We start from the raw sequence: 13361 nt of genomic DNA on the forward strand, positions 1-13361 counted from the left end.
CACCTGTTTTCTAAAATGTATATTTTCTTTCGGCTAATTTCATAAAGACTTAAATTGTAAATCGGTTATAGAGAGTGCGTTACCCTCTCGAGTTTCCCTTCAATTTATCTTCAGGTGACTACGATTTTGTAACCGTTTTCTCCTATAAATTATCATGTAACTTGTTCTTCTAGTCACTTCAGTAGTGTGGGATTAGCCTCTGCGTCATCGGGCCACATGCCCAAGTAGGGTTTTAAAAACGAGTTTTTAAGGAGCGCAAGTGAACGCCTCCATACATTTTGTGTTCGGGCCAGTTATTTAACCTGTTCTTCTTTGCCACGAAAGCCCAGTAGTTTGGGTAATAGATAACCCTGTGTAAATTGTAAATTGTAGGTTGGGCTTAGAGAGGCCAGAAATTGTAAGATTTTGTGTAATGTTGTCTTGGGTAGGCTGTACGAAATTGGGAGCCAGTCTCCTTTGTCGAATTCGTGGAGATTGTAAATTCTTTCTGGTTTTTGTGTAATATTGAGGGATGGTTCTGGAAGGCTGTAAATGTGTATCGTTTGGAGCAAGGTCCTCTGCCTTGGGAGATTTCTCTCCTTATCTGTGTAAACGCTACATTGGCTACATTGCAAATTTGTAAATTAGGGGCTTGAAGCCCAAATGTGTTAAATTCACTATTCTGGGGTTTTCTATGCTGGTATCAACATTGTCACTGTATCTGATACATTTGTTTCCCTTCACTATGTGAAGACTTTGTTAAGTTTTGAAATTTGAAAATAATTATGACCTTTATTTAAAGTTTTAAGTTAATCTTTGATGTAGTAGATGGACCCATTCAGCCCGCACCTTCTTTCACCTCTCTGCGATCCACAAAAATCCGGTAACAGTTATTATTATTATTATTATTATTATTATTATTATTATTATTATTATTATTATTTGAACGCCTATTGTTAATGCTAATAATGAACAGTAGTTGACAAATTGTCCTGCTGGATTTGATTAAGGCCCTGGAAAGCAATGACTCGAAGTTGCCACGTTTAAACTGAATGAAATACCACTGAACTCACGAAGAACTGAACCCACTACCTTGGGAACTGAAGGCCAGTGACCAACAAGCTCCGCCCCTTACGTCAGCAAAAGAGGAGAGAGAGAGAGAGAGAGAGAGTGTGTGTGTGTGTGTGAGAGAGAGAGAGATCAACTATCAAAATTCTAGGACATTCAAGGTGCGGGCGTGACATGGGAGGAGATTTAACGCCCGAGCTCTACTTCATCCACTACAACGTCCTTGCTTGTTGGTAAGAACACAGCACATGATGTGATTACGTTGTTCAACACGATTATCGGGAAACAGTGTACACACAAGAGAATATGGAGTGTCATGTTAAGTACTAATCAGAAGTGTCCTAATGCGATGTTCTGGTTAGGGAATGGCCCGTCCACTAAATTACAAAACGCTGAATGGACATTGAGTCCATGCCTAGAGAAGAGTGGAATGGGGAAAAACTGTGATAATGAGGTGGAAAATTAAAATATTCCTATGTTTAAAACAAAACACATTGAGGTTTGAAGGCAACTGCAAAAACATTTCTCCGCTTTACCATTTCCGTTACAGTTGAACATTTTTCCGTACGGATCAACTCTGCGTTTCTGGAGACGTGTGTTATTTCTATGTCTATACTGGCATTTAATTGAACCCATTAATCGTAGTATAGAAAGAGGAATCAGGAGACACAAAATAAGATAATGAATCAGAAGTGTGTACAGTATAATAGAGGTTGCTCGCAGGGGATACCGTGGATCATCGACTCCAAGAGAGGTCCACTAAAGTTCGGTGTCTAAGACCTATCATTGGGGAGTGAATTTATCTGTAGCAATAAGGAAGGTCACAGTGATAAAGAAGAAAAATTCAGTATTGGCTTGTTCGCACAATATTTTCTGTAAAATGATTTCCTCACATATTATGCGTTTCTGAAGAGTTGGATCCCTTTACTAACAATAAAATACCGACAGAAATGCACTTGATGCTGCAGGAGCAAAAATAAAGCTCTATATTCCCGCTGCCGAAGAAGCGGTAGCTCATTCAGCTGCATAAATAGTCGCTCATAAAAGAATGAGGGCGTGATATTGCATGTTCTTCACATTTAATATTTTATATATTTCGTCTTTAAAAAGTAATCACCACAACCATCACACCTTGAATATTTTATCAGATTTATTTTGAACTATTTAAATATAAAAATGACGGTGATGATTGTCGCCTAAAGGGGCCTAACAGCTACGTCATCGGTCCTATTGAAATATAATTTACCTCCCATGTACGTAGATACCAAACCTGTGAATAACCTATATAACCAGAAACTCTTAATTTCAAATCCCTGAATACTGAATCTGCATTTCTGATGACAGTTCACTATGAAGGTAAACTACAGAAATATGATAACTAAATAAATACGGATATATTTTAAGTAAAGTTATATAGAAACTGATATATTAAATGAATACTGAGAGTTTCCTAACTGTCTGACTAACTTTTGAAACATATAAATCTGAATTTAATTTGAAAAATCTGAATATCTGCTTTTAAAATGGAAATTATGAAAATTAACATTCATTAAATAAAATACACACTTGTTGAACCTTGTACTCACACTTACTTGTTACCTGCTTACTTACACATACATTATTTGAAGGGCGCCAGCTGTCACTCAGTACAGCAATAATAGAATGAGACTCTTGCCCATCTCTAGGGTGTGGGGTAATAAGTTTACTTTTGACAACATACCATATAAGTTCTGGGAAAAGGAGATTGGCGTTCGGTTTCCCCATTAATTTTGAGGTTAAGATATTTTACTGTCAATGAAATGAAACTATGAATTCGTTTGATAGAACAATATATATTCTTTAAATAATATATCAAAAAATTGTGAGTTTTGTTGCGATAAAACAGATGAGAATATGAAATTATGACATTGCAACTGAAAGAAACTAGGCATGAATTTGAATTCTTCTTGACCGGACATTTAACAATTTATACGAAATATTTCCCTCACTGATTCACTTGACTGTACCTTCAACACTTTGAGTGTAATTACGACGTAATCCATTGCTCTGGTGTTTACTGTAGATGTGTCACGCCTAACGTGGTGATACATCCTTGCGACTGCTTCTTCTCCATATCATCTGACTTCTTTGTAAGTCAATATGGTATGACCTCTTGGCAGGTCCAGGGTTGCCCTCTCTGACTCCTTGGTAAGCCTTGCGTCCGCTTCTTCCACTAAGTGACGGACGAACCATTTGGTCTCACTCTCTCAATGACCAATAATGGCTCACTGAGTCTTCACCATCTCTCGTTCACACTGGTTGACTGACCAACTAAGGCCTCTTGATCTAGTAGACTACTTCACTGTACTGCATCCGTATAAGTAATGACTGACGCTACAATACGCACCCACCTTATATAGACGTTGGTTGACACAGCTACGTAATCTCCAGAAATAACAATGACATACTCCCACCTACGCGACAGATATTACATACAGTGGTGAAATAGCCCCGCGGCGACTAACTCTCTGAGCGCATATCTAAATAAATACGATGACATAGCCATGGAGTGGCGATGACTTGGCAGAATCGCCAACAATATTGCACAATGCACCAACGTCACACCCAATCTCTGATATATACAACAATTCTCACTGTACAGGTATTGAATGTTATCCTACACATACGTATATATGTATACATCTAAGTACAATCTTGCAAGCAACAGGCAATTGCAAAATCGAATTGAATAAAACGGATAATTACAACAATAGTAAGAATATCACAGATAAAATAATAATAATAATAATAATAATAATAATAATAATAATAATAATAATAATAATAATAATAATAATAATAATAATAATAATAATAATAATAATACAGATAAAATCATAAAATACAGATATCATCTTGTAACGGGATTTGAACCGTTACAATACATACATACATACATTATAATTATAGACTGTTATGCCTTTCAGCGTTCAGTCTGCAAGCCTCTGAGAATTTACTAAACGTCGCCACAATCCTCGATTTGCAACTAGTGTTGTGGCCTCATTTAGTTCTATACCTCTTATCTTTAAATCGTTAGAAACCCAGTCTAACCATCGTCGTCTTGGTCTACCTCTACTTCTTTTACCCTCCATAACAGAGTCCATTATTCTCCTAGGTAACCTATCCTCCTCCATTCGGCTCACATGACCCCACCACCGAAGCCGGTTTATGCGTACAGCTTCATCCATCGAGTTCATTCCTAAATTAGCCTTTATCTCCTCATTCCGAGTACCCTCCTGTCATTGTTCCCACCTGTTTGTACCAGCAATCATTCTCGCTACTTTCATGTCTGTTACTTCTAACTTATGAATAAGATATCCTGAGTCCACCCAGCTTTCGCTCCCGTAAAGCAAAGTTGGTCTGAAAACAGACCGATGTAAAGAAAGTTTCGTCCGGGAACTGACTTCCTTCTTACAGAATACTGTTGATCGCAGCTGCGAGCTCACTGCATTAGCTTTACGACACCTTGATTCAATCTCACTTACTATATTACCATCCTGGGAGAACACACAACCTAAATACTTGAAATTATCGACCTGTTCTAGCTTTGTATCACCAATCTGACATTCAAATCTGTTGAATTTCTCACCTACTGACATCAATTTAGTCTTCGAGAGGTTAATTTTCATATTAAATGAAATATAATTTAAATCACAGGAAATGAAACGTACGTTTGGTTGATGCATTTGTCACTGCTGACAGTGGGCATTTTGAACATATCTTGTGAACTACAGTTTCATGTAGTATGCTGGTGTGTTCTGTCCCTGTGTGTTCACATGATTATTGTACTATTTAGAGTTGGAAAAATGAGTCCCACAATGGAAATACGGAGTTTCTGGACCCATGAACATGTAACATATGTGTGGTGAATATGTCCTGAAAGGTTGTCCTATCTTAGTATGTGTATCACCATTACCGTTTTCCGGATTATTTACAGTTAATTTCACAGGTTATTTGCATCCAACTTTTACATTAGGGCTTACTTGAAATGTGTACTGTATTACACAATACGTGCAAAAGTTAGCTGTAAAAAAAAATCCGGAGAACGGCAATAGTGATTGACACGTCTCAACTTATATCTCCTCAAGTAGGCTTCTCGGACCCAAGGTGTCTATCTCAAAATGTTCAGTAGAACATCTCCCATTTATTGTTTAATTTCTGCATTATTTTACTGAAACTGTCTGTATTGAGGAAAAACTCAATATCAAGTCCTCTGTAATTGTAAGTACTGTACTATTTTATTTGGTAGCAGTAAATAATAATAATGCTAATTGCTTTACGTCCCACTAACTACTTTTACGGTTTTCGGAGACGCCGAGGTGCCGGAATTTTGTCCCGCAGGAGTTCTTTTGTGTGCCAGTAAATCTACCGACACGAGCCTGACATATTTGAGCACCTTCAAATATCACCGGACTGAGCCAGGATCGAACCTGCCAAGTTGGGGTCAGAAGGCCAGCGCCTCAACCGTCTGAGCCACTCAGCCCGGCGGTAGCAGTAAATATGACCAATATATGAAGTAGCCATGACCTTAGTTAAAGTACATCCCAAAATACCTGATGTGAAAATGGCAACTCACGGAAAACCATCTTGAGGGCTACCGAAAGTGGGGTGTTCATACCTACCACAGTATCACCCGAAGGCAAGCTCTAAGTTTTGTGATCCGAATCACGTCACCAACTGGCTCCGTTCATTTACTCTGATCTGAGTTGAATCGGGTATTATTAGTTTAACACTGAAGAGAAAGGAAAATCATAAAAAAATCTCGGTCCCGGTCGAAGAAACCGCTGATTACAGGGAAAGGCACAACCACAAGCTACATTCACACGTGGTAATGGTAACGGACACAACTCCAAAGAAGATCACATGACGCGAATGAGTTCAAACAATCGGGCCCTTGCCTACTTTTTGGATAAGAAGACGAAAGGAACCTGGAGCACAGGGGTGAAAAATGATTTACAACAAGCGGTGATTACACGTGAAACGTGATCCTCTTAGAAAGAAACTTGAGGACACCGTCGTACCAGGAAAATGCTAAACTGAAAACAGGCAATAACTAGGCTGAAGAGAGAACCTGCATTCGCCTAAGGCTATTCCTGGAATACTCAACAAAGTTTATATACCATGGAAGGAAATATATGAAGTGACGTCGTCCATAGCTGTTCTACGAGAAACAAATACATGTACAAGAATAAGTTACAAGGAAATTAGTTTACACACTATGTAAGCTTTGAAATCCTGAAGTCATTTCGTAGAGAGAACTTCACTATCTCGTATTGAAATGCTCTTAAGTGCTGTCTGAGCGCATCAGGACTGAAGCCTACTAGTTTGAGCACAGGAGGTTAGTGTCTACATAGATGACCAGAAAGTAGCCATTTTTGCTGTCGATGATCATGTTAAGTGAAAGGTAAATAACACGTGGTACTGTATGTAACTGGTGGATTTCTACTTTGAAAGCTGTAGATGTGGTGACCTTACTGAAGAGTGTAATTGTGATTGGTTTGTTATAGGATACATCAGCTGAAATTGATCTTTTAAACTATGAAACACCACTTCTGGAATGGCTCGATTCCATTTGACGTCCCAGATGAGTGCAACACATTTCAGATAGCACACCAGAATTCAACTCCTGAATGGTCAGGTCCCTTCGGGTTACACTCTGCCGTATGTAAAGTGCAATGTCATGACCTGTATCAGCGGTCATTAACGTGATCTCACGAAACATGCACCTGAACACAGACGTTATAATTTACCCCTCTCCACTCAACCACTTTAATTAGCTTGTTAATAATGTTATTTGCTTTACGTCCCGCTAACTACTTTTACGGTTTTCGGAGACGCCGAGGTGCCAGAATTTAGTCCCACAGGAGTTCTTTTACGTGCCAGTAAATCTACGACACGAGGCTGACGTATTTGAGCACCTTCAAATACCACATGACTGAGCCAGGATCGAACCTGCCAAGCTGGGGTGAGAAGGCCAGCGCCTCAACCGTCTGAGCCACTCAGCCCGGCAAAGTTAGCTTATTAGAACAGGTATTGCAGTGAACTCATTCTGTTATTTAGTACTGTTCGAAGAATCTGCATGCTGTGTAGAGATTACATTATCTTCTGAAACGTTGGTTTCAAAGGCTAAAATAACGTCCTCAAAATGAAAGTAAGGCTAGCAATTGGAAGTTGCTCACAAACAAAACAAATTTTTAAAAAAGCAAGAGTCAAGATTATATTGGTTTGGACATTTTTAACACCTTTCATGTATGTATGTATGTATGTATGTATGTATGTATGTATGTATGTATGTATAACTTTTGTCCTGTTCCTCTACGGGAAGTGAGATGAACCTTCGCACTGATTTTTTATGACGAGATGTCCTTCCTAACGTAAATCTCATCAGAAAAAGTTAAGGAGATGAGATGAAATGAATGACGTGATTTATGATAGTAGGAAGGGAGAGGGTAAAACCAGGTGTCGGCATGTAGCTTACTCCTGTATAATAGCACTAAGGGGTCTGCTCAAAGCTTCACGTCCCAATCAGAAGGACAAATCATCTTCAACAGCGCCATGTGTCTTCACTCCATATGAGCACTGTGGAGAGGTTTAGAATTTCACCCAGGCTTTTGGCACGCTATCTACTGAGAAGAAATTGTATACCACCACCTTTCCTACCCTGCCGGCCAACATTCTGATGATTTTTTTTTTTTTTTTTTTTGTTGTTGACAAACGGGACTAACCACGGTGTTAGACCGTATAGACTTCAACGCCGTAACGATCATGGCCACTGGGCGGGCTACATTTCTAAACCCATTAACTCCTCTAAATACCCAGTTCTTATATAATTTCCTTATTCAAGTCTATCGACAGTTGTGAGCAGTTTTTCTTATTGAAAAATAAACACACTAAAATCCCGAACGAGAACCTACTTGACATCGAGTTCATTCCTAATCTTGCCTTTATCTCCTCGTTCGGAGTACCCTCCTGCCATTGTTCCCACCTGCTTGTACCAGCAATCATTCTCGCTACTTTCATCTCCATTACTTCTAACTTATGAATTTTCTTCGTAACTAACTGTACTACCCGTCATTGACGGAACAATTGTGTAGCTACCTTCTGCCAATATTCAGACAGGCTGTTTTATTTGCGACGCAGCAGCCGGAGATGAGTGGCGGCAGAAGAGACAAGAGAACAATGGTCAGTTTAATGTTACTGTTGATCAGTTTTATGAGTTTTCGATATTGTAGGCCTTGACATTTAGTTCCCTTCCGACCGGGCGAGTTAGCCGTGCGGTTAGTGGCGCGCGGCTGTGAGCTTGCATCCGGGAGATAGAGGGTTCGAATCCCACTGTCAGCAGTCCTGAATATGGTTTTTTCGTGGTTTCACATTTTCACACCAGACGAATGATGGGGCTGTACCTTAATTAAGGCCACGGTCGCTACCTTCCCACTCCTAGGCCTTTCCTATCCCATCGTCGCCATAAGACCTATCTGTGTCTGTGCGACGTAAAGCCACTAGCATAAAAGGTTCCTTTCGACTCTGGGATATTACAGCAGTTTCCTTCTCTCACGACTCCCTCTTGCCTTGTTCTTCGAGCGACCGATACTTTACGACATTTCTCATTTTTATAATTATCTTCACATTTTTCCTTTTCGATACGGACTGATGGCCATGCGGTTTCACACCTCAAGACAATCATGATAAAAACTATCGCCAATTAACACTATTAAACAATATTTCCAAGTTAACAATCCTTGGCGTTGATATGGACTAAGCAACATAAGTTTAAATTCATTATACTAATATCATAGTAAAACTGTATTAAGACATAGATGATTGGAAATTGTATTCACTAAAACTTTTTTAGAGTAAGTAATACTTTTCGTTAGAACCAATAACATAGGTATTTAAAAAATAAATTTTGGGCACCTTCCACTAAATATTTGTCGATAGGACCATTAATAAGGTAAAAATGTAATTACATTTTAGGCCTTCCCCTCAACTACGATTTCATTGAGCGTGAATAAAATTATTTATACCCTGAATGGTAGTGCATATTTCCCTGACTTTAACACCGATTCTCATTAAATTCTCTTCAGACATTTTCTCGTGATGCTCGGACAGAGATGACGGGAAATTAAAAAGTGCATTTCCTTCTTTCTGTGGGCACGATCGATTCAGAAATACCTTCTTCTTATAATCTGAGCAATGTATTTTCTTTATACATATATAGATTAACAGTTAAAATCATTTGAAGTAAGATGCATGTTCCATTGTGGCAGTGACTGGGAAAAGAAATGAAGTAAGCTTGTAAACGGGTTTTCAATCTTTCTTTCTCCCTCTGTTTCTTTGTTGTGATCACTGACGATAGTGACTACGTCAACCGGCGACCTTTGCATTCTCGCTCACTACGACGAACGAAGCCATCTTCATCCTTCACACTGTATCCAGCGAGTAGTATTCACAATACGTTATTTGTGACTTTTTGTAATCACTGACCTTCACACATCGATATGTACTCTGTACTATTGTGTGAAAGGGGCTGCCTGGCCGAGGCGGTAAAGGCGTGCCCGGTTCACCCGGAAGGACGTGGGTTCGAATCCGCAGGTTCACTCAGCCTACACCAAAAATGAGTAACAGGTTAATTCCTGGGGGCAAAGGCGGCCGGGCGAAGAGCTAAACACTCTAGCCCATCAAGCGCCGAGGTTACGGATAGTGGAAGCCTTTACCTTCCACCCCACCAAGAGCCTTCATGGCCTGTGCGGAAAGACTGCTTTGCTTTGCTTTACTATTGTGTGAATGTAATAAACTGGAGACTGTGATCAGGAAGAATGTGGCTGTTGTTAAGAATATATTCAATTTACTGATAAAGTCCTTGTACGTTTCAAAGCAGGTTAGATTTTTTTTTTTTTTTTTTGGCTAGGTGTTTTACGTCGCACCGACATAGATAGGTCTTACGGCGACGATGGGACAGGAAAGGGCTAGGAGTGGGAAGGAAGCGGCCGTGGCCTTAATTAAGGTACAGCCCCAGCATTTGCCTGGTGTGAAAATGGGAAACCACGGAAAACCATTTTCAGGGCTGCCGACAGTGGGGTTCGAACCCGAATACACAGGTTAGATTAACCCCAACACTATGATTCGCATGTTGTATCAGGAGATGTGTTCGATAGGAGTGAATTGCAGTTATTGTTGACTGCTTGATTCAGTTCTGTCATTACCAGGATACTCAACTAAGTATTTGACAAAATTTCAACTATTTTCCAGTAAAATATTACGTAACTCTGCTGTAGGTTTAATTTTAAACGTGGTAACTTTGGAATTCACTTCCAGCTGATTCCAGGAGCTCTAGTATAACATGAAAATATAGTGATCACCTGTTGAATACCGCTGATTATTTCGTGTGATTGGTGACGTATGATATGCTGTGTGATTGTGGTACGTAGCTGCACAGCCGTTTAACTGTACAGCTGAAGAACACTGCTGTTTATTTTAACTAATATTAGTTTAATAATAATAATAATAATAATAATAATAATAATAATAATAATAATAATAATAATAATAATAATAATAATAATAATTATATTGTGTAAATGTACATAATATTTAGCTTTTAAGTCATGTATATGAATCATTTTCTTTGGTCATACTTATTTCCATTACTTTATTACGTATTGTGTTCTCTTTATGCACTGCTTATATTTTTCAGTTTGTATCTTACTTTTTCATTATGACTTTGCCTCTTTTTACATTTATGCTCTGGATTTATTTATTCTATTTTATTTGTTGAGCTTTGTTTTCTTTCTTCATTATATCCAAATCTTTAATTTTTAGCTTAGTTATCTTTGATTACTAATATAATCGTACATTTATTTTATATAACTTATGTATTATCTGTAATTTACGAGGATAAGTGTAAGAGGGACCCACGAGCCCTAACTTCACTGCTAAAGTCAAATAAATAAATAAATAAATAAATAAATAAATAAATAAATAAATAAATAAATAAATAAATAAATAAATAAATAAATAAATAAATAAATGGTACTTTAGAACTAAACCGTAATATTAGGCCATGCATGCCTATGATGAAAAGATTTCCGACGGTGCGAGGTAAAGCAAATTGAAAAAGTAATAATTTCAACCTGATGAAGAACATACCAGAATGGCAAAGAATTTTTCTGTAACCTAGCGTAGGATTTTATGTCTTTATAGGCTGTTTGTCTTCCACATATAGCAATTGATTGTCGTTCTAATTCTTACAGGCATTGGACTATAACGGGTTGGGAAAGTGATAGTACTGTGAAGGAACTGGTCATGGCCTTAACCCTAGAACACAAAGCCTACGTTAAGAGTATATAAACACAAAACCTCGCAACATTTACGACTGCAATTTGCATTTATTTCTTTTTAGCATGCACATCACTATACTGTCCGGCTCCGTGGCTAAATGGTTACCGTGCTGGCCTTTGGTCATAGAGGTCCCGCGTTCGATTCCCGGCAGGGTCGTAATTTTAGCCATCATTGGTTGATTTCGATGGCACGGGGGCTTGGGGTATGTGTCGCCTTCATGATCATTTAATTCTCATCACGACGCTTGTCCTCAGACACTCCCGGCACTAAAAGACATATGCCATTTCATTTTTTTCATCACAATACAAATAAAATATCCCACATTGCAGCTATTCCTTCATTCGGGAGTAATCTATCCACTGATGGTCATCATATTATTTTGCAATTGGCCACCTTCTGAGATTAACTGCAACAAGACGTTATGCACCTCATCACAGCAGCGTGTTAGCCCTCTTCATGCGGCATATGCTTGTGAAAGTCCACAAAATCATCCCATATAACTGTTTCAATAATCGGGAGCAATTTGTACACTGATTTGCACGGTGTTCTTTTCAGAAGGCCCGCAAACATTGACTGCAATGTCATCATTCTCCTATTTTTAGAAGGATTTGTATTCTATGACTAATTAAGATAATACTCAGTATTTTGTTGCTTTGAAAATGGAAAACCATGGAAATCCTTCTCCAGATCTGCCAACAGTAGGTTCGAACCCACAACTTATCGAAGCCAAACAAACAGTGGTGAAATTCTTAGAACAAATAACAAGGACCAGTCGGCCTTACAGAAAATTTCGACAGGCTCCAAAGACGAACGAGAAAACTGACCCACAGGGCATAAGAGAAACTAACACCTTACACGATGGCAAAATGGAAATGGAAGCACTATCTAAGGAAACAGCAGCCCTGGGTGATGGAAAGGAACAAGAGCCCAGCGACTTCGACAATGAAACATGAATAGAGTGGTTACGTTAGAGAACGCACATCAAGGAAGCATGGCCAAGCATTCAGTACCCAACATTCTCGGTTCATTAGACCCATGTACACTGCCGGAGGGAAAGGAAGAAGGATACTACAACGGAGATTCCCAGGATTATTAGTACACTAGAGTTTAATAATACTCTGCCAGTATGAGAGACCCCTTCTGTGCTTTTACGTAGAATGAGTTAAACCGAGGAAGTTTGGTCGTGCTGTTAGGGCCGCGCATTTATGAGCTTGCACTCTCGTGATAGTCGATTCGAACTCCAGTGTCGGCAGCCCTGATGATGGCTGTCCATGGTTTCCCATTTTCACACCAGGCAAATATCGAGACTCTACCTTAAGGCGACGTTCGCTTCATTCCTAGTCCTATGCCCACCTTATTTCATCGACACCGTAATACCTGTCTGAATCGGTAAGACGTGAAGCTAATAGTAAAAGAAAAAACATTGGTAGCATTCACTACAGTTAACCCTGTAGATTGATTGTCACTTTTCTAAAATAACTGACCACGTATGCTTATTGGCAAGATGTGGATTGGACGAGTGCGTAGTCTATTAACGAGTAAGACAAGAAAAATGTGTTACGAAGGATGATACCACAGGAAGAGTATACAACGTTTCCTGCTGATTCCTCCATACAAAAATCTGGTCAGTTTTCGTCTCCGAAAATGTATTAATTGTGTGATAAAGGTTGTCCAGTAACCTACACAAGTGGATGTCGTGTCTGTACTGGTATATTAATCATTAATGAGGACTACGATAGGGAAGAATATAATCGTCTACTCTGTAAATGTTATAAAATATCTTAACCTAAAAATATAAAAAAAATCAGCTTACCCTCTAATGACCCTTGTTTCCTTCGGAGCATTCCCCTCCACAATCAACGAACTACTGTCAACGTTACAAAGGTTTTGGAAAGAGTGTGAGAGAAATATTCTTCTAGCTGGCTTTCCCGTTCTTC

This window comes from Anabrus simplex, chromosome 3 (assembly GCF_040414725.1).
Source record: "Anabrus simplex isolate iqAnaSimp1 chromosome 3, ASM4041472v1, whole genome shotgun sequence".
Taxonomy (NCBI): domain Eukaryota; kingdom Metazoa; phylum Arthropoda; class Insecta; order Orthoptera; family Tettigoniidae; genus Anabrus; species Anabrus simplex.